Here is a 5,862-nt window from a genome sequence, read left to right on the forward strand (position 1 = left end):
GAGTAGTTCACCCTCAGGGCTGAGGGTATGTACCAGTAGCTATGTGTTTGATCTCTCTATCTCTTGTTCTTGATTCGGCACGATCTTGATGTGTCGCGAGCTTTGCTATTATAGTTGGATCTTATGATGTTTCTCCCCCTCTACTCTCTTGTAATGGATTGAGTTTTCCCTTTGTAGTTATCTTATCGGATTGAGTCTTTAAGGATTTGAGAACACTTGATGTATGTCTTGCATGTGCTTATCTGTGGTGACAATGGGATATCACGTGATTCACTTGATGTATGTTTTGGTGATCAACTTGCGGGTTCCGTGACCTCGTGAACTTATGCATAGGGGTTGGCACACGTTTTCATCTTGACTCTCCGGTAGAAACTTTGGGGCACTCTTTGAAGTTCTTTGTGTTGGTTGAATAGATGAATCTGAGATTGTGTGATGCATATCGTATAATCATACCCACAGATACTTGTGGTGACATTGGAGTATCTAGGTGACATTAGGGTTTTGGTTGATTTGTGTCTTAAGGTGTTATTCTAGTACGAACTCTATGATAGATCGAACGGAAAGAATAGCTTCATGTTATTTTACTACGGACTCTTGAATAGATCGATCAGAAAGGATAACTTTGAGGTGGTTTCGTACCCTACCATAATCTCTTTGTTTGTTCTCCGCTATTAGTGACTTTGGAGTGACTCTTTGTTGCATGTTGAGGGATAGTTATATGATCCAATTATGTTATTATTGTTGAGAGAACTTGCACTAGTGAAAGTATGAACCCTAGGCCTTGTTTCCTAGCATTGCAATACCGTTTACGCTCACTTTTATTATTTGTTACCTTGCTGTTTTTATATTTTCAGATTACAAAAAACTATATCTACTATCCATATTGCACTTGTATCACCATCTCTTCGCCGAACTAGTGCACCTATACAATTTACCATTGTATTGGGTGTGTTGGGGACACAAGAGACTCTTTGTTATTTGGTTGCAGGGTTGCTTGAGATAGACCATCTTCATCCTACGCCTCCCACGGATTGATAAACCTTAGGTCATCCACTTGAGGGAAATTTGCTACTGTCCTACAAACCTCTGCACTTGGAGGCCCAACAACGTCTACAAGAAGAAGGTTGCGTAGTAGACATCAAGCTCTTTTCTGGCGCCGTTGCCGGGGAGGTGAGTGCTTGAAGGTATATCTTTAGATCTTGCAATCGAATCTTTTAGTTTCTTGTTTTATCACTAGTTTAGTCTATAAAAGAAAACTACAAAAAATGGAATTAAGGGTGCCTCATATGCTTCATCTTTTTAATGTCTTTCGTGAAAATGATGGGAAGGAAAATTGTGCTCAAGTACTAGAAGAAGAATTACATAGAATGCTTGGCATAAAATATCTGAATGGTGAGCATGATTGCAATGTTGTTAGTATGAATTCTTTGAATACCCATAATGCTAATGATATGCAAAGCCACAAGCTTGGGGATGCTATATTTGATGAAGATGATATGTTTAGTCCCCCAAGTTTTGATGAGCAAATTTATTATGATGAAAGCATGCCTCCTATTTATGATGATTATTGTGATGACACGTATGCTATAAAGAATAAAGATAACCATGAAACTTGTCATTATGATTTTAATTTTCAATTGGATTATGCTTCACATGATAGTTATTTTGTTGAGTTTGCTCCCACTACTATTGATGAGAATAAATTTGCTTATGTGGAGAGTAGTAAAATTTCTATGCAAGTAGATCATGAAAAGAATGCTTTATGTGCTGGTTATATGGTTGAATTCATTCATGATGCTACTGAAAATTATTATGAGAGAGGATCATATGCTTCTACATATTGCAATAATATCATGTTTCCTCTCTATGTGCTTAAAGTTTTAAAGTTATGCTTGTTTTGCCTTCCTATGCTAGTTGATTATTGTTCCCATAAGTTGTTTGCTCACAAAATCCCTATGCATAGGAAGTGGGTTAGACTTAAATGTGCTAGTCATATTCTTCATGATGCCCTCTTTATATTTCAATTCTTATCTTTTATGTGAGCATCATTGAAATCATCATGCCTAGCTAGGGGCGTTAAACGTTAGCGCTTGTTGGGAGGCAACCCAATTTTATTTTTGTTTCTTACTTTTTGGTTCTGTTTAGTAATAAATATTTGATCTATCCTCTGGTTAGATGTGGTTTTATGTTTTAATTAGTGTTTGTGCCAAGTAAGACCTATAGGATCTTCTTGGATGGTAATTATTTGATCTTGCTGAAAAAGACAGAAACTTTCTGCTCACGAAAACAATTGTTAAAAATCACCATAAAGTGATAAAATACTGATTCCAATTGCAATAGCTCAATAATCAAATTATCTAGGTCGTCCTATTTCGGCAGATTTTTCTGAGTTCCAGAAGTTTGCGTTTGATGCAGATTACTACAGACTGTTCTGTTTTTGACAGATTCTGTTTTCTATGTGTTGTTTGCTTATTTTGATGAATCTATGAGTAGTATCAGAGGGTATGAACCATAGAGAAGTTGGAATACAGTAGATATTACACCAATATGAATCTAGAATGAGTTCACAACAGTACCTAAGTGGTGATTTATTTTCTTACACTAACGGAGCTTACGAGTTTTCTGTGAAGTTTTGTGTTGTGAAGTTTTCAAGTTTTGGGTAAAGATTCGATGGGCTATGGAATAAGGAGTGGCAAGAGCCTAAGCTTGGGGATGCCCCGGAAGGCATCCCCTCATTCGTCTTCGTTCATCGGTAACTTTATTGGAGCTATATTTTTATTCACCACATGATATGTGTTTTGCTTGGAGCGTCATTTTATTTTCTTTTGTTTTGCTTGCTGTTTGAATAAAATACCAAGATCTGAAATTCTTAAATGATAGAGAGTCTTCACATAGCTACATAATTATTTAACTACTCATTGATCTTCACTTATATCTTTTGGAGTAGTTTGTCGTTTGCTCTAGTGCTTCACTTATATCTTTTAGAGCACGACTGTAGTTTTATTTTGAAGAAATAGATGAACTCCCGTGCTTCACTTATATTATTTTGAGAGTCTTTAGAACAGCATGGTAATTTGCTTTGTATGAAACTAGTCCTAATATGATGGGCATCCAAGAGGGATATAATAAAAACTTTCATATAAAGTGCATTGAATACTATGAGAAGTTTGATTCCTTATGATTGTTTGAGATATGAAGATGGTGATATTAGAGTCATGCTAGTTGAGTAGTTGTGAATTTGAGAAATACTTGTGTTAAAGTTTGTGATTTCCGTAGCATGCACGTATGGTGAACCGTTATGTGATGAAGTCGGAGCATGATTTATTTATTGATTGTCTTCCTTATGAGTGGCGGTCGGGGACGAGCGATGGTCTTTTCCTACCAATCTATCCCCCTAGGAGCATGCGCGTAGTACTTCGTTTCGATAACTAATAGATTTTTGCAATTAGTATATGAGTTCTTTATGACTAATGTTGAGTCCATGGATTATATGCACTCTTATCCTTCCACCATTGCTAGCCTCTCTAATACCGCGCACTTTTCGCCGGTATCATACACCCACCATATACCTTCCTCAAAACAGCCACCATACCTACCTATCATGGCATTTCCATAGCCATTCCGAGATATATTGCCATGCAACTTTCCACCGTTCCGTTTACTATGACACGCTCCATCATTGTCATATTGCTTTGCATGATCATGTAGTTGACATCGTATTTGTGGCAAAGCCACCGTTCATAATTCTTTCATACATGTCACTCATGAGTCATTGCACATCCCGGTACCCCGCCGGAGGCATTCATATAGAGTCATATTTTGTTCTAAGTATTGAGTTGTAATACTTGACTTGTAAGTAAATAGAAGTGTGATGATCGTCATTATTAGAGCATTGTCCCAAGTGAGGAAAGGATGAGGGAGACTATGATTCCCCCACAAGTCGGGATGAGACCCGGACTAAAAAGAAAGAGGCCATAAAAAAGGAGAAAAGGCCCAAAAAAATAAATAAATAAATGAGATAAAATGAGAGAAGGGGCAATGGTACTATCCTTTTACCACACTTGTGCTTCAAAGTAGCACCATGATCTTCATGATAGAGAGTCTCCTATGTTGTCACTTTCATATACCAGTGGGAATCTTTCATTATAGAACTTGGCTTGTATATTCCAATGATGGGCTTCCTCAAAATGCCCTAGGTCTTCGTGAGCAAGCGAGTTGGATGCACACCCAGTTAGTTTTCTTTGTTGAGCTTTCATACACTTATAGCTCTAGTGCATCCGTTGCATGGCAATCCCTACTCACTCACATTGATATCTATTTATGGGCATCTCCATAGCCCGTTGATACGCCTAGTTGATGTGAGACTATCTTCTCCTTTTTGTCTTCTCCACAACCACCATTCTATTCCACCTATAGTGCTATGTCCATGGCTCACGCTCATGTATTGCGTGAAAGTTGAAAAGGTTTGAGAACATCAAAAGTATGAAACAATTGCTTGGCTTGTCATCGGGGTTGTGCATGATTTAAATATTTTGTGTGGTGAAGATAGAGCATAGCCAGACTATATGATTTTGCAGGGATAACTTTCTTTGGCCATGTTATTTTGAGAAGACATGATTGCTTTGTTAGTATGCTTGAAGTATTATTGTTTTCATGTCAATATTAAACTTTGTTTTGAATCTTATGGATCTGAATATTCATGCCACAATAAAGAAGATTACATTGATAAATATGTTAGGTAGCATTCCACATCAAAAATTCTGTTTTTATCATTTACCTACTCGAGGACGAGCAGGAATTAAGCTTGGGGATGCTTGATACGTCTCCAACGTATCTGTAATTTTTGATTGTTCCATGCTATTATATATTCTGTTTTGGATGTTTAATGGGCTTTATTATACACTTTTATATTATTTTTGGGACTAACCTATTAACCGGAGGCCCAACCCAAATTGCTGTTTTCTTGCCTATTTCAGTGTTTCGAAGAAAAGGAATATCAAACGGGGTCCAAACAGAATGAAACCTCCGGGAGAGTTATTTTTGGAACGGAAGCAATCCAGGAGACTTGGAGTAGACATCAGGGAAGCTTCGAGGTGGCTGTCGGTGTCAAAACCGGCGGATCTCGGGTAGGGGGTCCCGAACGGTGCATCTAGGATCGATGGTTACAGGAGACGGGGGACACGATGTTTACCCAGGTTCGGGCCCTCTCTATGGAGGTAATACCCTACTTCCTGCTTGATTGATCTTGATGAATATGAGTGTTACAAGAGTTGATCTACCACGAGATCATAATGGCTAAACCCTAGAAGTCTAGCCTATGTGAATATGGTAATGAGTATCCCTATCCGGACTACGCTCTCCGGTTTATATAGACACCGGAGAGATCTAGGGTTACATGGAGCCGGTTACATCAGAGGGAATCTACATAGTCGGTTGCCAAGCTTGCCTTCCACGCCAAGTAGAGCCCAATCCGGACACGGGTACAATCTTCGGTCTTCATGTCTTCACAACCCATCAGTCTGGCCCACGGATAACAGGCCGGACGCCCGAGGACCCCTTAGTCCAGGACTCCCTCAGTAGCCCCCGAACCAGGCTTCAACGACGAGGTGTTCGGCACGCAGATTGTCTTCGGCGTTGCAAGGCGGGTTCCTTCTTCAAGTAATATATTCAGCCGTTGATCCAATATCGCTCCCCTCGGCTTCTGTGCGTTAATAACTTCGTCTTCCACGTGTCGAGCGAATGCGGAAAGTCGGGGTATTTTTGCGAATAACACCCCATCCACGCAAGGCAGGATGCCTATTAAAGGTACTGGATCTTAGATCCAGGCGACACTGGGACGAGAAAATCCCCGGAGACTGCCAG

The sequence above is a fragment of the Aegilops tauschii genome, chromosome 3 (assembly GCF_002575655.3).
Source record: "Aegilops tauschii subsp. strangulata cultivar AL8/78 chromosome 3, Aet v6.0, whole genome shotgun sequence".
Classification (NCBI taxonomy): Eukaryota; Viridiplantae; Streptophyta; class Magnoliopsida; order Poales; family Poaceae; genus Aegilops; species Aegilops tauschii.